Genomic DNA, 25,939 nt, shown 5'->3' with positions numbered 1-25,939 from the left:
ACAAACACTACAGCTTAAAGCAGGAAGGAAATTATATATTTATTTATTTTATTTATTTAAAATTTTTTCTATACCGTCGTTTAGTAGTGCACCATCACAACGGTTTACAGTTAGGCACAAATATGTTTGGTTTGGTTTCTAAATTATCCAAAAAGGTGCCAGTATTATACGGTTACATAGATCAATAATATACTCTAAATGGGGAATGGGTGTGGTTACCATTTATGATTGTTAGCGTAATCATATGTTTATACTGTCTTTCTAATATAATACTTAAATATGAGAAAAATAATAAAAAAATAAGCAACTCTGCATTTTTACTGGTGACTTTCAACTGTTTTTGTGTTGTTATTCAGCTACCTCACTGTGAAATGCTTTTTTGAAGAGTCATGTTTTTAAGCCTTTTTTGAAGAGCTTTAATTCTTTCATTTCATATATTTGTGGAGTTTGCTTTAAAAATGTGAAGCACAAAGGTTTCTCACCTTTACAAATGAAATAAAACTGTGCTTAGGGAGGGTAATTTTGTAACAATCCATATTACTCATGCAATACCAGAGAGCACAAGTTTCACTGGTTTTCAAAGTGAACTTAAGTTTGCTTTGAAAATGATCTCTAAGAACAAACACAAACTCACCCGGCCAAAGGTGCACCTGCGTTTTGAAAAGCATAGCTTATGCAGTTTAATTTACGGGTATACTTTTTAAAATCAAAAGTGAGCATGTAAAGCCCAGCTCCATCCCCCAGAGCACTTATTATTTGTCTGCAAAAGTATGTGCAAAATCAGTTTACATGGATACGTTTATGCATTCAAAACCCTTACAATTGTATAACGAGCTGTGTATGTGCATAAACCCATTTTGTAGGTGCATAAATGGCTTTGACAATAACCCCATATGTGGGCTACAAATGGTCACCTGATGATCAAAGGGATTGCAAACTGGTGCCCTCTGAAGTTGAAGTGCAGCTGTAGTGTGATTACATGATCAGTTACGCCAGGGTGTTGGACGTTATAGAGACGGGTTCACTTATTTATGAGTCTTGTAAAGTTTGGGGGTGCGCAGCGTGCACCAGTATTTGAATGATTATCCACAGTTATCCTGATCAAATATATCAGTATTCTTGAGGTGATTGGATGAGCTGCTTATGTGTAATTGTATTGACCTCTTGGAACTTTTAATTGGGTATAAGTTTGGTAATCTAATCTTGTTCTCATTCCATCTTCCCAGCTAGCACAGCTGACCACCAGCAAGTGTAGTAGTGAGACATAAAGACCATCAAAGGGAGAAAGCAGACTATGGATTTTAAAGAAAAATCCATAGTCTGTTTGTCAAAATTGGATTGAGTTGGGTGATTTTGATGTATGTTTTGATTATTTATATTTGAGATTGTCAGTTCACTTTTCCTTTTACTTTCCATTGTTACAATGTTAGTGTTTTTTACTTGGCTTCAGTCTGTGCTGGATAGTCATCACTCTCCAACAGATTTCTGACCATTTAGAACAATGGTTGGATGAGGCCCCTGCTTCACCTTTTTGCTTTTTCTTACGCTCCATGGATAGTTTTTGTTTCCATTAATGATGTAAGGGGGTGGGGGCTGGTCCCAGATTTGCTCCTTACTAGAATGCATCACCGGGCAGCACTGAACATGAGCGATGTCAGATTAGAAGTGGTAGGTAGTTGGCACTCCCCGATAGTCAGTGGCAATATTTTAACAAAACTCCTGAGCCCAGGTCTATTGGTGGTGCCTCTTTCTACAGAGTGGTGCTGCTGTGGGTCTCTCCCTCCAAGGGGAGAGATCATGGCATACGTGGCTCTCTTATCAGAGAGGTTCCTGTCCTGGGAAGGTGGCTGATAGAGATGTGAATCGTGTGATCGATCGTCTTAACGATCGATTTCGGCTGGGAGGGGGAGGTTGGGCTGCCCAGGCCTTCAGGAATAAGGAGGTCTTTTCTTGAGTCCCCAGAGGGATTCCTGAGAGTTTGTTGCTGAGGAGTCCAGGGAGGATTTCAATGTTTTCCTGAGACTCCAATTCAGGGACAGTGCTTCTAGGATGGAGAATTGCCTTTTATGGGAATCAGAGGGAAACTTCCTACCAAGGGAAGGTCCTAGGAGTTACTGACTGTTAGAAAGGAGTAGGCCGGAGGCTCATCTAATTGTGAGAAGTCAGCAAAGGAGAGAGGGCTGCATGAGAGAAAACAGGTACCAGAGGAGATCCCAGAGAAAGAGGGTACCATCCCCAGAGAGCTTACCTACAAATGGGTGCAACATTTCTTTCTCCAGAAAGACTGAGTTTATTTTTATTGCTACTTGACTTTATTTTTCTGTACTGTTGGTTCAGTGGATGGCAGTGTGCTGCTGTGGATTGTATTACCTGCATCAGTGACCTGTAAGGAATTTTATTTTTGGACCATATCTGTCGTGTGCTTCTGGTGGGTTTTTTTTTTTTTTGGTACTTTGCTCGACTAGTTTGCAGAAGAGCTCCAGAACATAAGAGGAAATCCCTAAAGGCCTTGAAAGATTGACTCTTACCCCCTTTCAGTAAGGAGGCATGGCTACTGCTGCCCTGTGAGTCTCTGCACCCAGCCAGAAGATGGGGCAGGGGCTACACCAACAACAGTGAAATGTTAATAAGCAAGTATTTTATTATAGGCATTGTATAGCTGCCAAAAATATGTTTCTTAATACTTTAGGGGGCAATTTTCAGACTGTCAGTTTCAGGACCAAGTCCGAAAGTACTTTTAACTCACAGACTTGGCACCAGTTTTCAAAGAGAAAGTACGTGAGGGCTTTCATTGTGAAACTTGCCGTGGATATTGGTCATTGGCACCTGCTTTTTTTTTTTCTGTGGGTCCTTTGTTTCCTGGAAACGAATGCATTCAGATTTGAAAATGCAGTCGACCCATGCTGTTTCCCTCCCCCAACCTAAACAATGCATAGACTGTAAATAGTGCCCAGGTAAAATGTTTTCACTCATGGAAATGGCTTTGAGAATGAGCCTTCTAAAGTGGGCATTCTTGCTGTGCTCCATGATGGAGTTTTGTAAATGTGATGCCTTTGATTTTGGGTTAATGCTTGTTTTAACTTTGAACCTTTTGATTTCTTGATCAATGCCATTCACTTATAACTTACACAAGAGCAAGCTGACTTTCAGTATTATCTTTCAATATTAAAAGTTATGGACACTGAACCTCCTCCAAAGAGAAAGGAGTTGGAGCCTGCAAGAAGTCCTAAGACTGGAGTGAAGGGAGTTACTCCCAAAGCAAGACAGTTCATAGCCCAAAGTCATTTAAATTCTTTGAAAGCCGGAAAGAATGTGACTTTCGAGGAGAATTGAAGTGATAAGTAAGGAGCAAGAAGCTGCTAGAACATGCAAAGATATTTTCGAGATCCAAGGTCTCCTGTAATGGAGGATTGTGGAAGAAGTTGTGCCAGCCCGTGGGTTTGTCTGTTAGCAGTTCAATGAGTATTAAATCAAGTCAATAAGCTGTACAAACTATGATGTTCCTCTGTATCCTTGTTCTGCTATAGGAGAAGAGAACAATACCCGACTGGTTTGCTGTAAACATTTCCAGTGCTCTAAATTTCTTAGACTGTTTTTCTTTGGGAACCACACAGTCCAGGGCGCTGTGTATCATTTTGGAGAGAAAAGCATGGGTGGTACCATGTGCCTGTGTCCCAAGTCACCAGAGGGCCTAATAGAGATTTACTCTGTTTCACTGTAAGAAGAACCCGGTTATATAAAAAATAAATAAATAAATCGTGTGACCAGTGAGCTAGGTGGTTACATGTATATGTGCTGCCTGCTCTGGATCGGTTGTATACACCGGTTGTTTATGGTATCCTACAAATGCTGCTTGCTGCTCTAAGACCCCAGTTTAACTCCACTATCTCGATACCTTATGCTTGTTGCCGCCCATGGTCAAACACTGGCTTGAAAAAAGAATCTACTCCTGAACAAGAGAATTTGACAGCTCCATCTGTCATGTTTTCACTGGCAGGCTGAATTAGGATCACTTCCAAGATCTGGACACTGCACACATACACACACACACACACACTGTAAGCCTCAAGCACAGTAACATTAGGAGCGTAGGGAAAGGCTGAGCACTGGGGGGGGGAGAGAAGGTCTGCACGTGCTGGTGTCAGGTTTCATAAGCAAGCATCCAGCCAAGCCTGGTATGGATTGGACTTGTAGTTCCACCACTGTGTTATTAGTGCCCGTTAGCATGTAAAAGCAGATTTCCATTCGGTCTTGCCAGGGCTCTTTTCCCCAGGCTGCAGTGGTAAACATGAATGTTGACATGCCAAAGATATTGACCGCAGAGTACTCTTACTTGTCTCCATATTGAAGGATCAGCGTGATCCATACTGCAATGTGATAGCGTCTGAGGAAATTACTGTCTTAGTAAGCGATCTGGCACAATAATTATTAGGTTTTTCTTTTTGTAGGTCTAGTCTCAGGATTAATGTTTCCACACCCCACCCCACCAAAAAAAAAAATGGTTAGTATCTAGGGCAGAGGTTCCCAAACATTTCCTGGGGGACACCCAGCTAACTGGCGGGGGTCCTCCGGGACAGATTTGCAAATCCGTGCCCTAGGGGAACGTTTTTATCATGGGATAAACTTGTTATTGCATTTTAGTGTATCTTACTTGATTTTGGTTAGTTGTATCTGACACCTTTGACTCATTTTCTGTGGCTGGGTTGGGGGTTGTGTCATCAGCACACATTGTAAATGTGATAGGTCATCCCAAGGTCACTGAGAAGCTTCCTACCACTGACTTCAGAAACGGGCATCCAGTGTGAACAAAGCAGATGATCAAATAGCTCTATTGCAACAGCGGCATTTCTCAGATGTTACAAGTAATGATCCATTGTATGGGGTTTTTTTTTTCTCATATTCAGTTGCATTTAAGTTGAGTTGCATCTGCTTTGTGTGGTTATGCATACACACTATGGCTGGGAACCAGTGCAGAATATTGGCAGTGGCTGTTTTGCTATAGAGACCAACATTTGCTCCACATGGGCTAGTGATCATTTTTCACTTTTACCTTGTAAGCTGAATACCACACTGTGTGATCTGTTCTATCTGTCCTTTTTTTTCTCGAAGACCAGCAGATTAAATGTGTGCTATGGCATTCTGCACAACTGATTTTGGACAAACACTCAAAACTGTCCCCTCCATTCCACGGAAAGGAATAGGCGTCTGATTGCATAATCATTCCTGTTTATTTTTTCTCATTTTGATTCTGGCCTGCAACTCCCATTGATGTCCGCTTTCAGCTTCCTTGCTGACATCCTTCCACGTTTTCTGTTTCTGATGTTTCTCAGGTTCGCCTCTACAGCTCGCCCTTCTGTCCCTTTCAGTCTTCCTCTGTGCAGCACTAGAGAGCACTGGGCAGAGTCTGAAATCTCTGGTAGTGCTTGGCAAGGGCATGACTGCAGCGCACAGGCTGAGATATCGCCACTTTCTGTGCTAGAGAGCAGATGGCTATCAGCACCCTTCTCTCTCATCTCAAAGTCGACCTGCCAAACCACCCAAAAGCTTTCTGCTTAAGTTGCCATGCTTAGCACAAAGGATTTCTAAACACATACAAAGGGGGTCTCCTGACTTGGGGGGTCCTATGTGTTAATTATTTTTTCCATAGACACAGAATGGTGGAAAAATACAATTAATTAGTCCTGGGGGAATTCTGCGCTACCGAGGATTGCAGAATTTGCACAGAATTCCCCCCCCCCCCCCCCCACGCGCAGAATTCCAAATTCTGCACCAAAAAATGGCAGAGGAGACCCTGGCATGCTGCAAATGGAGCGCACACTGCGGCGAAGATGAAGGCCCCCGTGTGCCTCGGGACACGCTCCGCTCATGGCGATGATGGAAGGCCCCAGTGAGAGTGAATGTATGTAGAGGGATGTGTGTGTGTGAGGAGGGGGAGGGGGTGTAAGAGAGGGGAGGGGAGAGGTGTGTGAGAGAGAGGAGAGGGAGGGGAAAGTGAGAGAGAAGAGGGGAAGGGGGTGAGAGAGAGAGCAGAGGGTGAGCAGGAGAGACTGAGAGAGAGCAGGGGAGATGAGAGAGAGAGACCAGGGAGGGTAAGCAGGGGGGATAATTGAGTATGGGTGCCAGAGAGAGGGAGCCTATACGAGGAGATTGTGAAGGAGTGTTTATGTGTGTCAGAGATTGGGAGCTGGTGTGTATGAAAAATGGATCGTGTGAATGAAAAAGGGATCCTGTGTATGTAAGGGTGCTAGTCTGTGTGAAGGGGTGCGTGAGAGAGAGACAAGGTAGCCTGTGTGAGGGTGTATGCGGGGGAGAGAAAGGGAACTTGTGTGGGTGTGTATGCAAGAGAGAGGGTCCTGTATGAGGGGATGTGTATGTGTGAGAGAGTGAGAGAGCCTGTATGAGGGTGTGTGTATGTGTATTAGAGAGAGGGAGCATGTGTGTGAGAGAGGGAGGGGCAGTACTGAGAATGGGGTCAAACTCTGGGACTGGCGATAGAGTGGAAAGGGTTGAGCCTAGAGGGGGAGGGGAGAGATACGGCAGGGGGGAGGAGTTGGGGGCCTGAGAGGGCAAAGTGGCCAGGGCAGTAGGGAGAGCGAGTGGAAGGGACACTCTTACAGTGAATTTCTAGGGAAATTCTGCTCAAAATATTTAAAATTCTGCATCTTTAAGTAATAACTTTTTCCTGTATTAATTTAAAATGTAATTACTTAAAGACTGTCATGTAAATTGTGTTATTTTCACCAATATTAAGTTTGCAAAATTTTAAGTTTTTGTGCGCAGAATTTTAAATTTGTTTGCACAGAATTCCCCCAGGAGTAATTAATATAACACCTTAGCTTTGTAAGCTCACACAAGACTTAAATTAAGAAAGAGTTAGATGGCACAGGTTCCTTTTCTGCCGACATCTTCTATTAGACCCTTGTCCTATAATAACACATCTGCTATATTTGCCATGCCACCCAATTTTAAACCAAGATGGAAATTTGGAAACTTTATTGCATGCCCATCGATGTGTAGGAAAATATGCTATGGGTCAAGGGCTCAACCTTGTGGTGCCTAATAACTTAACCAAAAATATGCAAAAAAGGACTTGGATTTAGATGTAATAATTGCTTTGTTAAATTTTCATTTTTGTGTGTGTGAACGTGATTTACTGAACACAAAATGGAAAGAAGCAAATGACAGCTCATCACTACTGAAGGGCAAGCACAAATGTAGCAGCAGGGTAAGAGGTCAGTTTTAGGTCCCTCCAAATCTGCTAACATCAGGATGCATGCCATTTCAGAAGAAAGACCTGAACAATTTGCCTGCTCTGCCTGAATATCTGCAGAGCACGGTGTCACCAGCAGGGGGCACTATTAATTAACAGCAGGACAGGAAAAGTGAGGGACATGTCAGGAGGATACAAAAAGATCCCAGCCTGATGTTCCTTGAAAGGTGTGTTGGATCGTTACAGACCAGTGTTTTCATTTGCCTGTAAGCGTAGTCAGGGCAGTGCACCAATTCAAAAGAGAGAAGTACAAAACAAACTAATAGCATTCTATGATGAATGAAAAAGAAAAGGAAAGCAGAGTCGGCAGACAGAAATTTGTAAGCATGCATTTAAAGTCACAAGCTCTCAGATTACTAAAGTCCCTTACATCAGGCAAGGCCCTGGAAATGAAGCATTAGGATGTACTGAAGAAAGTGAAGGGGGGGTACTGGATGAAATTTCCAGTTGAAGTAAAAATATCAGCAAGTTTTTCTGTGTGAAATATGAACTTTGTCTTCTGCATTGTGCTCTGTGACATTTTCCCATTGTTTATTCCTGTCCATTCCTTTCTCTCGTGAAAGAGATTCCTAGAATGGCTTTTCTGCCACAGGGCTCCAAACAAAGTTGGGACACGGGCTTGTCCAGGGATCACACAATTGTGTGCTGAGGTAAGGCTCCCGTGTTCTAGCCTTGGAACAAAACGGCTATTGTTTCAAGTGCAACAATAACAAAAGGAACAGCTCAGAAGGCGTAGCTTCCTAGATAGGAAACTGGCCGTTCGCCAGGCGATGAGAGCTAGCATGGATTAGTGTGTGCAAGAGAGAATGTAATTTTGTAGTTTTGTTTGGCCAAACTAAAGTCAATTTATCATGAGCCCTTGGACTGCTGCTGGGTTGACATCGCCTGGGTGGTGCAGGCAGAGCCCAGTTCACGGCAGGCGGCCGCTGAGACAAGGTGAAACGAGGGCAAAGTCCAGGGAACAGTCCAAGGTCAGGGCAGGTGACTAGCAGAGAAGTCAACATCCAGACCAAGGTCAAGGCTGGTGGGAGTCAGGCAAGGTCAAAGTCCATTCCAAGTCAGCACTGAGAAGATAGTCCAAAGAGGCTGAAGGGAAGTGGGAATAGGCAGGGTAGGAACTGGAGACAAGGCACCACACACTGGAGAGAAGAGCATAGCAGGAGACCTGTTACTGAGGCGCTGGCTGGTAGCAGACGATTTCCTTAGATACTAAGACAGGATGTGGTGCCATCAGCCAGTGCCCCAGGAAGTCCCAGTAGCAGGGCCTATAAGAGATAGTCCTGGAGTCAGGAAGTTCTAGCCAGGAAGCAGGATGCTGCACGCACGGTGCAGGATGCTATGCCGGCCATGCTGGAAGGTAAGCGCGTTACACAATTTGGGAACTAAAAGCCCCGTAACCTAGATTATTTTACAGTGTTATAGTGCAGTATATCACGACTCTGTCATACACAAAATATTGGTTTCAGTTCAGAAAATACCTGTCCCCCTGGCCTTGCCATGGTTCAGGAAGATTTCAAACGTCAGCAATATGGAAAGGTTAACTTTCAAGATGAAGGTATGACCAACGTGCACTATTTGAAGCTGTTGCCTTCTTATTCAATCCGCGGACTCCCATTCTAATATGTTCTCAAAACACTTATTGCATATTTTTCAAATCATCTTTTGAATGTTATTGGGCAGTACTTGAGTGTCTGTCCTCTATGGGTTGGAGTAGCCTGATCAGGTACCAATCTGCCTTGTTGTTTGATAGTAGAAGCTTATGTGTGCTCTGTTCATGAGATGGCATATACAGTAAATGTTTCCATGAGAAAGGTAAACATGTTTAAAGAAGAAAATATATATGCTATATCATGTAGACATTGTTTGGTATGCAGTGCAATACAGAATATTTTAATTCTGTGCATATGTGAATGTGAAAGGTAATGGGTTGGGGGGAGGGGAGTGGAGAGGATATGAGATTTAACTTACTAAAAGTGGCTTATTCAGAATAAAAAGTGGGTCATTGCTGGGTTTCTAACTCAAAATGTTCAAAGCATTGTAGGTGTTTCTCACTACGAAAAGCTTTGAATCAGGAGTTGAAAAAGCCTGATTGACTCTACTGTTCCTTATGAGCTCTATCCAGGTGGCCAAGCTGTACCTATTCCAAGACGGAAGCATTCCAGGGCTTACAGTCACCCCCAAACTCATAAGCAATAAGCACATACACATTTCCTTGCAAGGAAGCACCATTGCAACATATTGCCAAGGACCCCTTGGGGTTGATTTGGGTAGAGGAAAGACATGTCTTAGGTGACACAGTAGAGCGCAAGTGGTTATAACATCCTGTTGAGCACTAATGTGTGCCCCATCCCCCATATATGTATTGCAATTCACATCTTTTTTTGTAATCCGTCTTGTGCCTTTCCCAGAAAAAGGCATATTATGGAATGGAAATAAATAAATAGATAAATAAATAGACCGATAAATAAATAGACCCTAGAAGTCACCTGCTGAATCATAAATTCTTCTCACCTTAATTCAATATTTCAGTATTAACCTGAACTGCTTTTTAGTTACAAGAGAAAATTCTGTAGAGAAGGACTTGTTGTTGGCTTCCTCCACTGCTGTTCCAGCATGCACAGTTACTGAAGAAAAAAGAAAGGCAAATTAAATCAGAGCATTGGTTCTTGCCAATCAGCGTAATAAATTTCCCTTCTGGAAGGCTGTCAGGTAGAATTAGACTGTTGATCTCTGCTTAGAAACTAAGAATAGTGGATCTGATGTACAGAGCTGGGCATTTGTCAGTTCTGACCCTGGCATTTCCAGGGATACTGATCCGAATTCTGGGTCTCCATCAGTTTCCTTCCTGACTTCTGTTGCAGGAGAGCGAGGGCAGTGAGCTGCAGCTGGTGGAGAACGGCAGGTGAAGAGCCTTTACAATAAATAATCCTCATCCTGCTGGCAGCAGTGAAGGAGAAGCTCTACACTAAAGGAGAGGAGCCCATCTCTCTGACCGAGCTGGAGAAGCTACAGGAGCAGCCAGTCAATAGGAAGATGAGAGGAAAGAAGAAAAGGAGGGCAGTAGGAAACAGATAAGGGTAGCAAAGAGAGAGAGGAGAAAATGAGGAGTAAAAGTGGCTGGCAGAGAAGGGTGAAGGGAAAGAATAGGAAAAGAAAGTGAAGTGAATGACAGCAAGAAGAAAGATACGAAAAATGCTGAGGAATAAGAACAAAACAGAAACAGAGAAAGAAAACAAGACAAAATGGAGCAAGAAAAGACATGGGTGAAAGAAAGAGAGAGGGCAACATGGAGAACGATGAAAGGTCAATAACAGAGAGCAAAGATAAAAATAGGCAAAACGAGGAGGCAACTTAAACATAAGGGAGAAGAAAGACCTACACAGAAAAGGGAGACAGTACTACAGAGAGGCAAAAAGGAAATGAAAATGAAGAAAAATGAAGAAAATTGTGAATGAGAATTTAAAAAAATGAACAAAAATGCAAGGAAGAAGTGAGGTGGGAGAAAGCAACAAGGAAAGGAAGCTTAAAGAAAAGATTAAAACATGAAGATACTGTAATAAAATGAAAGCTTAAAAAAATCTAACAAAGGTTGGAAAACGTTTGTCAATGTGGTCAAGTATCAAGTTGGGGGATGCAGGGGACTTTGAGGAGAGCAATTGGGGTCTTGTGTATACATTTATTGTAGCCTCCTACTTCGGCATTCAGGTCGAATTGGTGCAGGGGACACTCTCAGTCCCGGGGCTAAGTCCCAGTTCTCTTCCATGGATTCTTTCGATGGGGGAGGCTTAACCTCCTGGGGAGCTCACTTTTAGTCTCTTCACTCTCCCACAGTTAATACTCACTGTCTGCTGGCTCACAGGCAAAAGGGCTAGGTCTCAGTCTCTCTGATAGTTCTACAACTCTGGACTTTGAATGGCAAAGTCTCCAAAAACTTTCAACAATACAACCAAACAGCTTCTATCCAAACCTTCTCTGGGCAGATGCAGAAGCCACCCCACTTCAGCTGGCTGTAAGGCAAAGCGCGAACGCGCCCAGGCTCTCTTTCCCTCAGGTAAGGGGGGGGGGAGGGGTTCCCTCCTGAAAATAGGATCAAGTCCAAAGAAAAACGGCATAAAAAAAAAAAATCTCTCTTCCAAAAAGTTAACCTCTCCACAAAAACCTCCTTTCCTGTTTCTTCTCCAGGCCAGGGAGGGCCTAGGAAGGGACCACAGCCAAAACACTCCTTCCAACTTCTACTCAACTCCAGCATCCTCTGCTCTCCGCATGTGCTCAGTCCCAATTTATAGGGTCAAGTTAACCAATCCCAGCCTTGGGAGAAGGAAACTTTTCGGGATGGTCTAAAAAAACTGCAAGTCCCAAGTGCTGGTACAGAAAGGGAAAACCACATTGGTAAGGGATTAGTGTTTCCCTTACATTATTGTTTGTTTGTTTGTCAATGTATATTATCGGTCACATTTTTATCTATTTTGTTATTTTGTATTAAGGTTTTCATTGCTTGTATATTATACACATAAATTTATTGTAAACCGCTCTGATGGTTTTGACCGTGGACGTTCGGTATATCAAATAAATAAATAAATAATAATGATAATAATATTAAAGAAGTGTAGGCCTTCGCGGGTTGGGCCCAAAGTTTTAGACTTGCCGGGCCAACTTGCTACTTCTGGTTCTGGATGTTCAAGCTGTGTTTCCCAGAGAAACATATGAATAACCTCAGGCTTTACAATGTTGCCTTGTTCTTATGGCACTCCCTCTACAATGGACTCCACCTCCAGGGTCCTTTGTTCTGCTCCTGTCTGCCTCCTGGTCTGTCACTTTTTTCTGCCCTTGGGGGATGGGAGCAAACTCGATTGGCTGTCTCCTTATGTTTTTAACCTCCTCTGCGGGGACTTATACTGGAATGAGATGTAAATTCCATTACAGTTACATACCGTATATGATTTCCGACTGAATGGCAGGAAAAAGAATCAGATATGGCTGTCTACGTTTGAATCTTTTTTCCTATCATTCAAATTAATCAAAGCTGCTCAGTATTTTCATAAGTGATATTGCAGAGAAGCTAGAATGAAGGCATACCTTTCTGCAGACAACACAAAGCTCTGAGATGGGGATTGAGACTCCAGAGGTAGTGGAAAAATTAAGGACATAGTTGCAAAAGCTGAAGAACGAGCAAGTGTATGCCAGTTAAAATGTAATGCAAAATACAGAGCCATGAGCTTGTGGCACAGGAACCCTGGAGAGCAGTGGATGGAAATGTGGAGTACTAGCAATGACCGAATAGAAGAAAGAACATGTGTTTGACCAATTTGAATGGCCTCACAGTAACCAAGCAGCATGAGAGTGCAGAGGGGAGAGCCAGTAGAATGACATGGAACACACAGCTAGGCATAGCAAACAGGTAACAGGAGATTATAGAACTTTGGTAGAAGTCATTGGGGAGACCTCGTCTGGGGTACTGTCTTTCGAACTGTAGTTCACATCTCCTGAGAGCTAAAAGCAGACAGGAGCAAAGACCCTTTGTTTGACTTGTCCACCAAATTTGACACACTAGGCTGCCATCTGTTATACAGCACTTAAAGTACATTGCAAGCAAGCATGTAGCTTATCGCTGGTTTTAGTCTATTTTTTTTGTCAAATAGAACCTAGTTTATTAAGATCACAAGGCAGAAACTTATTAGAATTGCCATCAGTTAAGCAGTTTCACCTAGTGTATGTGAAACCAGAGAGTGAATATTTGCTGTTGCAGGACCATTGCTTTGGAATTCTTTACCTGAGAGCATTCGATCTGAGAGATGTGTAAAAACTTTCAGGAAAAAAGTTAAAGGTTTTTTTTATTTAAACAAGCACATGGAGGTTGAGCTGTTTTATTTGATTAGTAGCGCGAACATGATCGGCAGTAATTTTTTTTATTTTGTAGTATGCTGTTTTGATGTGTTTTGGTTATAGTATTTTATGTGCATTTGTACCTTGCTTAGGAATTATTGCTAGGTGGGTTAAAAATATTGCAAATAAATAAATGTTATCCCATGTTGTATTCTCCATCAGCCTTGTTCCCGGTCCTCTTCAGCATCTATATGCCTCCTTTCTCTGAGGATAGTCACAGCTTTTTATTGGTATTGATGAAGACTAGGGTGAGCAGAGATGAGTTTGAATTCTTGCCTCCAGGGTGTGGCAACCTGGCTGCAATCCCATAATGTGGACCTCAATCCAACAAAATCAGAACTACTCTGGATATCTGTTTAGGATGTATACGGCCCTTACTGTATTTCCCTGCATTCTTGGCACTATACTGTAAAATCCAAGCAGGTGATTAGGCTATACATTGAGTCATTCAACCTTTCAGTGTCTTCAAAAGCAGGCAAGACCTAGCCATGGTTGTTTTAGGGTTAGGGGGTGTCAAAAACTGACGATTGTAATTCCTTGTACCAGGGCCTACTGCTAAATCTGCTGGTATCATTTCCAGCTTCTCCAGAACATGGCAGCTAGCCTTCTAATGGGGTCCAAAGCCAGGGACTATATTATGCTGGTAGATTTGATGGAGGGATTTGACTATCTTACAGGTTTAAATAAAGTCGGCAGTTATATGGAAAATAATTATTAGAACAAGGAATCATAAGATGAGGCTGCAAAGGGATAGGTGTAAGAGTAAAATAATGAAATATTTCTTAACAGAAAGAGAGGTAGATGCATAGAGCAGCCTGAAGGTGGTAATTTCAAAACCAATATTAGACTTCAAATACAATGGGAGAGGAACAGAAGATCCTTAGCAGTAGAAAAATAAAGGTGTAGTTGAGGAGGGTCTGCAGTATTGCACTGAGTACAGAAAATGGGAAACTAGAAGGGCCTTACTGACTCTTATCTGTTATGTTATAATAATATCAAATGAAAACTTAGGTAATAACTTTAAAAAAAAAACTGCTGTTAAATTTAGTATGTGTCAAGTCCAGTGACTTTGTAGTAGCTCTTGACCTCCCAAACAAAAAAAACCCAGGAGCAGACTCCTGACTGGATCCAGAGGACATTCTGAGGCGTGCATCAATCCTTAGTCCCTGCCGATTCATTAATGCCAGAACGAACAGATGCCCAGAAGAGACTGGAGACAGAGGCTGCGGAACATCTGATAAAGGAGCAAATGCAGTGTCTCTTGAGCCATTTCCCAGAGACGGCACTCAGAAGGAGGGTGTGCAGGGGCGCGGGAACCAGTAGCACAAGTGGTGTCTCCCCAGATGACTTGGGGAGCACAGGAGAGTACAGTTCCCTCTGTCAGTGATCAGCCTCCTGGTGCCTGCATGGAATCATCAGTGTTGCAATCTCTGCAAGCCACTGAGGAACAGAGCTCAGCTCTGGTAAGACTTGGGATTATTATATTTCAGATCATAAGGACAGTAATAGCCACTAAAAGTATTAAGGATTTGGATAAGGTTTACAACCAGTAACTGACCTAACAGTCACACTTTGAAACATTAGAGACTGTTCGACGCCAGGTCAGTTTGTTGCAGTCAGTGAATGCTATAATCATTAAATGCCCATTTCAAACCAGAGTCAGTAGAAAACCAACAAAGACACCTCAATTTTTAAAATAGCCAGTATCGCCTTCTTGGAGACGTCAAAGAAATATTGTCTTGAAGTATTAAATATGTCAGTTGAGGCTATTCTGACCACTACCAAGGATTTTTATCAACCTTGGAAAAAGTGAGGTGGGCCTGAGGCACCTGTGCAGGAAGGACGCTTGACCTTTGATAGTCTCAATCCTACTCAGTATGTAGAACAATGCTTAGAGGGGAAAAGTGACTGGATTAACTTTCCTTGGGTCTTATGTGTGGGAACCAGATCATAACTGGACTTTGGAATTATTTTTCCATCATAAGATATATTTTGGGGTTAAAAATGTATGGGTATTCCCAGAAGTCTGTAGGGTAACCTAGACCGGGAGGAGACAATTATGTGGTATGAGCCAGACGTCTTGCTCTTTGCATGGCATTATTCTTGTGCTATATTTTTAAATGCCTAATTAAATCTACCAATGAAAGAGATGTATTTACTGACCCAAAACAATTTAGAAGTTTTCTTAATGTTAAGGTTTCTCAATTTGGGGTAAATTCTTTGCCCAGGTTTTGGGTCGATTCCTGCCTCCAAGATATGAAAGCAAAGCATATAATTTGGTATGACCTGGACATCTGTTTCAGTTATGTATGTAGCTCCTGGGTTCTTCTCCCGACATGGGGGAAAGGAGACATTATTCAGGGGCCCTTAGAGTTTCCTAGAGGTCTTCTGAAATAATCCAGCACAGAAACAGGCACACCATAGCTGTTGTTCACAATAAATCCTTTCACTGTCTGAAACTTATTTATTTATTTATTTATTTATTTATTTATTTATTTATTTATTCATTCATTCATTCAACTTTATATACCGACTTTCAACTTAATATCAAGGCGGTTTACAGTCATGGAATTTGCAGTAGCAAAATTCAAAACATACCCATATCACAAACTTGTCACTATAAATATTACATTGTTTTTTGCTAAAAAGAATAAGTTAAAATACATATTACTTCAACATTGAAAATAAAACACTTAAAATATAATAATATTAATAAAACAATTCTAAAAGTTAAAAACCCTTCTATCTTCATCCCCCTTCCTTTTCCCTGCCTATACCTCCCTTGCTCCTATCCTTCTTTGTACCCTTATTCCCATCTAAACCCTTTCTGTTTTATTTCTCCTTCTAAGCTCAGGAATAAAATAACAGTGGGTACATCTCTAAATTTTGCACATCAATATAGAAAAATAAAATTCCAGAAGAAAAATCGCATACGCAGTCAATAGAGAATCTGTACTCCCTCACCCTGGGCACATCCCCAATGTACCTGCAAGCTGGATGCAGATTCCTTCCTAATAGGAAACTGGAACACCTGCTGATACCCCTCAGAAACTCCTCTGCTGATGTTTCCCTGTAGGCAGCAACTCTGTGGTACCTTCTCCCTGCAAGGCACTCTTCCCTCTAACTACCCAGAAAGATAATCCTCTTTATCACGATACTGAAGACTTCTCACTCAAACAGATTAGATTAATGTAGGGGCTTGCTAAAATAGCCATTAGCAGCCTAGTCACTAAGGGGTCATTCTCTAACACTATCGCACGCAATAACTAGCTCGGGGCGGAGTCGGTCCCGGAAGAGAAGGAGTTGGGGTGGCACCAGGGGCCGACGCTGCGGACACATTGCTGGTGGCAAAAGGTAAGATTCCTTATCACCGCCAGTTTCATGCCGAATGACTACACCTTTTATGGTGTAGTTATTCAGCGTGAAAGCCAGCAGCGATCGCACCACGGAGGTGCGATCGCTACCAGCTATCACAGGACCGCCCCCCACCCCCCCTTTACCTTAGAGAATACAGTCCTAAGTTAACAAGATGCAGAGCCCACATGATCGCTAAAATAGTGATTCCCTAAAATTCTGCATACTTATTCATTGTTTAATACATGTGCTAAATAATAATATTGATCACCCACTATTAGAAAATGTGTGGAATAGAATGCATAAATGTAAATGGGTTATTTACTCCTTAAAAAAATACAAAGACTAGGGAGCTATCCATGAAGTTAGGAACACATTCAAAACAAATCAGAGAAAATTCTTTTAAACTCAGTGCACCATTAAGCTCTGGAATTCATTACCAGAAGATGTAGTTAAGGCAGTTAAGGCAGTTAAGTTAAGGCAGTTAATGTTAGTTGAGTTAAGGCAGTTAGAAGATGTAGTTAAGGCAGTTAGCGTAGCTGGGTTTAAAAATAGTTTGGTCCAATTCCTGGAGAAGATCAATAAATTATTATTATCAAAATGGTCTTAAGAAATAGCCACTACTTATCACTGTGCTAGCAGCATGGAATTTATTTACTGTTTGGGATCTTGCCAGGTAATTGTGATCTAGATTAGCCACTGTTGGAAATGGGATACTGAGCTTGATGGACCCTCAGTCCTACCCAGTATGGCAAATTCTATGGATGTGCATTCGTTTTCAATGCATGGGCAATCCACAATGCATAAGTCCCTATTCGTTGTATTCGTGGGCTTGCGAAACGCATCACGATCCCCCACGAATACAACATATCATATTAGTTTCATTCTTTTGTCTCACAGTGATTTCTTAGCGGCCATTTGAAATAGGAGATAGCAAAAACCAGCTCTTTCCTGTGAGTCATAAGTGACCTCACAGCCCTGTCATAGAGTGGGTTAGACAGGTTGGCAAGGAGACCAGAATGCAAATTATCAGAGCTAAGCATTTTTCTAATGCAGCCAATCGCCACTCTCACTCAGTGCTCTGTCACGCTATTCCTGATGATGCAGCAATATTTATCCCTTAAGCATGAGACGTGCCACACACTTTCTTTGCGGGGATGGTCTGGAGAGGTGGTCCAGGGAGGTGGCTGCACTCAGAGCTAGTCTCAGTGTCTCAAACCTGTATTCATTTTCTAGCTACTTTATTAGAATTTTCCATTTAAAAAGATATTTCTTAGATTTGGCTGCAGTGCCGCAGCTAGCCATGCTTTATTTGACCGCACTTTTTTTTTTTTTTAATTGTTCTGAGATGGTCTCTCTGTCTGTGCCATCGAGACAAGCTGCTAGCAGTGGCATGTTGCTGGTTATTTTTATATTTTACCCCCTGGGGTAGGTTGCAAGCAGGATTTGGGTGTTGTAGGTGGGAGATATATTCAATTTCTAGCTAATTTCATAGAATTTTCCATTGAAAAATATATTTCTTCCTTTTTGCTACTGTGCCAAGCAAGCCATGCTTTTTATGTAACTGCATTTTTTGTATTGAACTCAGGCTGTCTCTTTGTGCTCTTTTAAGCCAAGAAGTCAGTACACTGGGCAGTGTTGCAGACACATATATTGGGACAGGGGTGCTCTCTGAAGCCAAATCCCCAGTTGGCCTCTTTTGGAAATAATTCTTTTAATTGAAATCCCTCATAGGCAGTGACATTAAATCCATAATGTCAGGGAAAGCTAGACGTGGTTGAGTGATTGGGTCTGGCAGAGGAGGCACTTCAAAAGGCAGTGCCAGTCCCCCATTAAAGTTAAAAAGGGACAAGTTCCAATCTAAAATCTCTGGAGGGGCAGGCAGTTCCATTTGGGAAAAAATGAAATTTAAAGATGATGCATCACCACCACCTGTTTCTGACCCTGTAGTTTTGGAGGTGAGGGAAGGGAAGGCTGAGCCATGCAAGACTAAAGGGCGACACCCAAAAGCAGCAGAGCGACAGCAGACTCGACTTAGCATTGACAATGTAGTGCAGGCACTGTTTGCTTCTGATTCCGATGAAGGCTCATCTTGTGTGGGATTCTCATCATCAGAAATGGAAGAAGTAATAGCTGAAGAAGGTTTAGGAGGATTCATTAGTCCTGTCTTAGCCTCCACTTCAGTGCTGCAGGGGAGAGATGCAACTGATGAGGAGGAGGAAGAAGAGCAGTCAGCGCAGGCACAGAGTGTGACTGATGCCCCTGGCATTGCTTCTCAGGGTGCACCCACTACTTCAGCTCCAGTGCCAGCAGCCACCCCAAAGACCATAGAGAAGGGATCACAAAAGAAATCTGTGATCTAGAGCCACTTTAAAGTGACGGAGGATCCGCATTTTGCTCAGTGCAATTACTGTGCCAGGGCTATTAGCAGAGGCAAGCAAATGGGACATCTAACTAATTTTGGCATGATGCATCATATGAAGAGGCAACACCCAACAACAGTACTGCCATCTGGGGATGGTGGCAGTACCAATCAGGGGACCCCTTTTTCCAGGCAGCATAAAGTGGTTGAAAAGGAGCAGAGTCACTCCACGCCCTCATCCCCTTCTAGCAGTCACGTGGCAGGCCAGCAGACCCCTGCCATGTGGCAGAAGCGACAACCCACCATGGAGGAAATGGGGTGGTGTTTGGTAACACTATCCTGGGGAAGGAGGCTGGCAGCCTCAAAGGTTATAACCAGAAGCACTGAGGAAATGATTGCCCTTGATGACCAGCCCTTGTAGATAGTGGAGAATGTGGATTTCAAGTATTTGCTGAAGGTCTTAGTTCCAAATTACAAAGTCCCCTCCATAACCAAATTTAGCAGAAAGGTCATCCCCAGCCTGTATAACCAGTGTCGCAGTCGCATCCAAGCACTGCTAGCTAAGGTAGAGGGGAGTGTGCATTTCACCTGCGATATCTGGACCACCATGAATGCTGCACCCTCTTACCTCTCCCTGACAGCACACTGGTGGGACCTGGCTGAGGCAGGGGCAGGCAGCAGCTCTATTAGTGAACAAGTATCAGGGTGGAGGTGGGCTTTACTGCACACCCACCTGACGGACAAGGCCCATACCTCAGCCAATATTCTAGCATGCATCAGAGAGATGTTGGTGGGCTGGAAGCTACACCAGTGAGACAGGAATCCTCAGGCAGGGTTCTTTGTCAAAGACAATGGTGCAAACATGTTTAAGGCAATATACAACGGGCGCTTTCAGAACATCTGATGTTTTGCACACACTCTGCACCTGGTAGTGAAGTCAGCTCTGGGGTTGGAGTCCAATCACCAAGAGAATGAATACCAGCATACATTAATACACAAGTGCAGGAATATAGCAGCGCACTTCCACAGAAGTGTGAAGGTGGGGCAGGTTCTCCAACAAAAGCAGACTGATTTGGACATACCTCACAAGCGTCTCATTCAAGACATTGCCACCCGGTGGAATTCCACCTTTATGATGCTGCAGAGGTTAGTGGAGCTGCAGACACCCCTTCATGAACTTTCTGGTTCAATGGACATAGGTGTGCATAATCCCCTAGGGCATCAAGATTGGTTAGTCATGATTCAGCTGGTAAAAATCCTGCAGACCTTCAAGGATGTCACGGAGGAGCTGAGTTCCAGAAGTGCCACGTTGGCTGAGATCATCCCTATAGATAATTTTCTGGAGGAAAATTTGGAGGGCTTTAAACAGGAAGAGGGAATGACAGCTGAGGTGCTGCATTGTCTGGGCTTTTTGCAGAAGCAGGTGCAAGAGAGATTAAGGCCTTTAACAGAAGACCACACATACATGCTCGCCACAGTCTGTGATCCCTGTGTGAAAGGGAAACTCGCCCTACAGTACGATTGTCTCCTATTGGTGAAGGACCTGCTGTAAGCAAATGTCCGTGAACAGGAGCGCCATAGGCAGAAACAGATTAGGCATGAAGCAGAGGAAGAAACAGCTGGCACTTCAGAGAGTTGTGCTAGCCCAAGTAGGAGTAGCACTCTGTCAGCGACAGCTAGTACCTCCTCCTCCTCCACTTCAGTATGCGAAAGGCATGTTGCCCATAAAGATTCATCTGTTCTGCTATGGGCTAGAGAGAAAGCAGCTGGCATGAGTGACTCTCAACCCACCCAAGCAAAGGAGACACTAGCACAAATGTCAGTGACACGGTATCTCTCAGAGCCCACAGAGGACATGCAGACAGATCCTCTGGCATATTGGGCACACAAGTCCACTGTCTGGCCACACCTCACCAAAGTGGCTCAGTGATATCTGTCATGTCACCAACTAGTGTGCCCAGTGAACGTGTATTTTCAATGACAGGGGATATCATGAGCCCTCACCACTCAAGGCTGGCACCAGAGTTGATGGAAATGCTAGTGTTTTTGAAAATAAACATGCCTTTGCTTGGGTTTCCAAATTTTCCCTGTGAATGGCAAGATGAATACAAGCAATTGAAAGCCTTGCAGCAGCTCCAGCTGCCTCCTATGTTCCAGATAATATCAGCACATGTACCTGACCTCAAAAGCTATGCCAGTCCGTCCACTGTCCAGGCCGTACGTCCCTACAAGGGCCTGACTTCAAACGCTGTGCCTGTCTGAGTTTAGTTCTAGTATTTCTAATTTCAGTTTCATGTATTTGTGCATCACTTCTTTCCAGAATATTCTTTTTCATGTTTTGCAACATTTGGAATGTAAGAACATAAAAAGCTGACTTAAGATGTTTGGAGCTTGCATATTTCATATGCTCAATTGTTTTCATGACCTTTATAATATGGGCCATGTTCCCTAAATCTTTCTTAGGTGCCAACATTAATGTTTCTAGTACTATAGAAAACTGGCGGTAGTTGCACTCTAGTTCATCCTCTGTGTTCCCATAGTTTACAGAGGCATTGTGTAAACTACAAAGTCAACATAGGTTGATTTGGACTTGAGTAGCAGTTTTCTTATTTCTGAGAGCTCTTCAAGTTCCTTTGTCATCAGCTGAAGTGCATAAGTATTAAGTACAGTTAATAGCTTCTGGGTATTTACAAGGGCCTGACCTCAAACGCTGTGCCTGTCTGCAGTGTCCACTGTCCAGCCCTTACGTCCTACAAGGGCCTGACCTCAAACGCTGTGCCTGTCTGCAGTGTCCACCATCCAGCACTCATGTCCTATAAGGGCCTGACCTCAAATGCTGTGCCTGTCCTCTAGGCCTTAAGTCCCTTCAAGGGCTTGACCTCTATCCTCGCATGCTGTGCCTGTCTGTCCAGCATTTACATCCCTACAAGGGCTTGACCTCTATCCTCAAATGCTGTGCCTGTCTGTCTAGGCATTAAGTCCCTACAAGGGCTTGACCTCTATCCTCAAATGCTGTGCCTGTCCGTCTAGGCTTTACGCCCCTACAAGGGCTTGACCTCTAACGCTGTGCCTGTCTGTCCAGCTTGGAGCTTGGATATTTCATATGCTCAATAGTTTTCATGACCTTCATAATATGGGCCACTTTCCCTAGATATTTCTTAGGTGCAAACATTAATGTTTCTAGTGCTATAGATAACTGGTGGTAGTTGCACTGTAGTTCATCCTCTGTGTTCCCATAGTTTACAGAGGCACTGTGTAAACTACAAAGTCAACATAGGTTTATATTTCAGATTTCGACTTGAGTAGCAGTTTTCCTATTTCTGAGAGCTCTTCAAGTTCCTTTGTCATCGGCTGAAGTGCATAAGTACAGTAATAGCTTCTGGGTATTCACTAGATTAGCACCCGTTGACCCATGTTGAACCGCTGTTCACATGGAAACCTCCTCCACGTCGACTCGCCAAGCTTGAAGGCTCGTGCCCCACTCTAGGGGCCAACCCATTCCAGGGAGCCCTTTCCTGGGCAAAGGAAAGGGAACTCTCCCCGGGTGCAGCCAGCCCATCTCTTAGCACCCTCTGACCCATGTTGAACCGCTGTTCACCTGGAAACCTCCTCCACATCGAATCATCACGCTTGAAGCTTCGTGCTCCACTCTAGGGGCCAACCCATTTTAGGGAGCCCTTTCCTGCACAAAGGAAAGGGAACTCTCCCCGGGTATAGCCAGCCTATCTCTTAGCACCCTCTAACCCATGTTGAACCGCTGTTCACATGGAAACCTCTTCTGCCTCTGCCTTGAATATTCTTGTTTGTATATTGTTGCGTTCATGCTTATTCTCGCCCTCGCTCCACCCTCTCTACCTTTGTGGTGACTTCCTTCAGCTCAGACGGACAGATGCAGCCACGGCTTCTCCCCGCCTCTTGGTCCCGGAATCCCGGGCTGACTTGACGCTACGGATCCGCCATGTTCCCAATGACGCAAGGGCGCACGCGCTCCAGACTTTGTACCAGCAAGGGCATGAACCTCGGGGGCGTCCCCCCATAGTGATGTCATCTGTTTTCAATTTAAAAGGTCTTTGTTTGCTAACTACAAGTGAGTTAGCAAGGAACTCCAACGGGACTTGCTTCGGCAGTCCACGCTGCTTGCAACTACATTCCGAGTCAGCAAGGCGAAATCTTTCTCCACTGCTCGGCCTTTTCAAACTTACCAGGAGTACCCTCTCCTCGGGGGCTTCACTCTCTTTATTCTTGATTTCAGATTGTTGGACGGGATCCGGTACTCGCTCCTCGAGGGCCTATGTTCCCGAAGACTCAGAAGACTCCTATTGCCTGGAGGCGATCACAGACATGAACACAGTAAGTCCTATTACAGACAGGGACCTCAGGTATGGAGATCGTGAGTTACCATTGCAGATTGCAGATAGGAACCGGTACTCGCTCCACGAGGGCCTATGTTCCTAATTCCTTTCTCATACTCTCTTCTTCCTCAGAAGATATCGCATACCTATATCTTATGGATTACTATTACAGATTAACAGATAGGAACCAGTACTCACTCCACGAGGGCCTACGTTCCTAAATCTCTTCTAGCCTCTCTTCTATTCCAGAAGTTATCCCATACACAGTTATTGTGAGTTCTATTTCAAACTGCCTATAGGAACCAGTACTCGCCTGCGGCTCCTGTTCCTGAATACTGAAGATTCTCTGTTGCATAAAGAAGACACTACAGAGATCTACAATTGTGAGTGTATCATCTACCACTGGTTATGCCCAGCATACCCTGTCTACTCACTACCTATAGTCTCTCCTTACAGCTCAGCAACTTAGAGATCGTAGTTTATTTTATTTATTTATTTATTTTAAAATGTTTATATACCGCCTTTACAATTCAAAGAATTAATCAAAATGGTTCACAATAAAAACGTACATAAAATTCAAAGCAATCAGACAATACACAACATATCATAAATATAATAAAAGCCCATTATAAACAAAAAACAAAACCGGAACTTAATATATGGAAATTAACATGTAGTCAGTGAACTAAATGCTTGCTGGAATAAGTACGTTTTTAACATTTTTTTGAATTGTTATACAGAGGAAGTAAGCCGGAGAGAATCAGGGAATGAATTCCAAAGAATAGGGCCAGCTACTGATAGAGCCCTTTTCCTAGTTATTTCCAGTCTGGCCAGCTTAACAGTAGGTATGTCCAGAAGGTTCTTAGAAATTGATCTGAGTTGTCTGGCTGGTTTGTAAATGCGAAGGTTAGAGCAAAGCCAAGTTGAAGATGTATTGTAAATAAGTGCATGAATAATAGTCAGTACTTTGTAATGAATTCTGTATTTAACTGGTAACCAGTGAAAAGAGAAAAGAACAGGAGTAATATGTGATCTGCGGGTAGAACCTGATAAGATCTGAGCTGCAGAGTTTTGTATTAGTTGTAATGGAAAAATAGTTGAGTCTGATAGCCCTAAGAATAGAGTATTGCAGAAATCCAGTCCAGAAAATATCAGAGACTGTAGCACTGTGCGAAAGTCATGAAGAAAGAGAAAGTTCCAGTATCAGAGGGACTTCAGCTCTGCTGGGCACATCAACTCACTACTGACACCTATGGTGGTTCTACTTCCAGTCTAATAAAGAACTATCTGTGTTTGTCTCAATACTCCAGCATAGCCGATGGTCCCTCTCAGGATCTCCACTTGAGGGCGCTGTCATCTGCCATCGGCCCAGGGATTCACTATTTCTTCTAAGTGTTTCTCCTTACACTAATAGAGCGGTATTATCATCTGCCATTCTGTGGGAGCCAACCCACATCAGACCATTACTCCTCTCTCTTCAGAAGCTGATCCATATCAGATAGCTATCTCCCCGTGGGGATCATACAGGTTGCTGGCTCATCTTTTTACAGGAACAAAGCATAACAGTTGCTACTCCTTCCCTCTGGGGGAACAGAGCACTAACAGATTGCTACTCCTTAGCAAGATCCGTAACAGAGTGCTAACTCCGCCCCCTTGGCAGGGTGATCGCTAGCAGATTGCTAACTCCTCCTTCAATGGGAGTATCCAGCAGCCAGATTCATAACAGATTGCTAACTCCTCCCCTCTGGGGAAGCAGATCTATAACATACATCTGCTACATCCATCAGATTTTAAAAGACCAGCGAGAGCTAACTAGACGCCAATGGAAACACCCCACTCTAGGGGCAAACCCATTTTAGGGAGCCCTTTCCTGCACAAAAGAAAGGGAAATCCCCCCGGGTGCAGCCTGCCTATCTCTTAGCACCCTCTGACTCATGTTGAACCGCTGTTCACATGGAAACCTCCTCCACATCGACTCACCAAGCTTGAAGGCTTGTGCTCCACTCTAGGGGCCAACAGCCCATTCTAGGGAGCCCTTTCCTGCGCAAAGGAAAGGGAACTCTCCCCGGGTGCAGCCAGCCTATCTCTTAGCATCCTCTGACCTATGTTGAACTGCTGTTCACATGGAAACCTCCTCCGCCTCTGCCTTGAATATTCTTGTTTGTATATCTGCTACATTCATCAGATTTTAAAAGACCAGTGAGAGCTAACTAGATGCCAATGGAAGCACCCCACTCTAGGGGCGAACCCATTCTAGGGAGCCCTTTCCTGCGCAAAAGAAAGGGAACTCTCCCCGGGGCCAGCCTGTCTTGCCCCTATCAACTTTCTGCCACTCTGCCTTGCTGCCACACACCAGATGACACACTCTACTCCTTGTGGTGTTCTTGCCACTATCATGGTTAATCAGTGTGTTGATGCTAGTCTTTCTGCTGCTTTGTCCCTTTATCGGCACCTTGTGGTTTTTTCTGACCCTCTTTCTGCTTGCTATGTTCCCCCTTCATTGTGCTGTAGGATGTTGATGCCACTTGTCCTGCCACTTTGCCTGTCGTGCTGTCTTCGAGGGTTCATGCATCTGTTATCAGTGCTCTCTTTTGAAGCTGTGCTGTGTTTTTGACACTCTCGCTGCTGCTTTGCACCTCTGTTAAAGCACTCTTGCCACTCCTGGAAACCCTTAGCCCCTTTAAGGTGCCTTAGGCTATTCGTGCTACTTTGGTGCCA

The 25,939-nt window shown here is 43.6% G+C and overlaps 1 protein-coding gene across 2 annotated transcripts in view; it reads left to right on the top strand.

Moving 5' to 3' along the window:
- Positions 1-25,939, top strand: part of FBXL7 (F-box and leucine rich repeat protein 7) — a 623,746-nt gene that overhangs the window by 422,710 nt on the left and 175,097 nt on the right. The gene's annotated exons all lie outside the window — the stretch shown is intronic.

This window comes from Rhinatrema bivittatum, chromosome 2 (assembly GCF_901001135.1).
Source record: "Rhinatrema bivittatum chromosome 2, aRhiBiv1.1, whole genome shotgun sequence".
Taxonomy (NCBI): domain Eukaryota; kingdom Metazoa; phylum Chordata; class Amphibia; order Gymnophiona; family Rhinatrematidae; genus Rhinatrema; species Rhinatrema bivittatum.
This window is presented reverse-complemented; position numbering and strand designations above follow the sequence as displayed.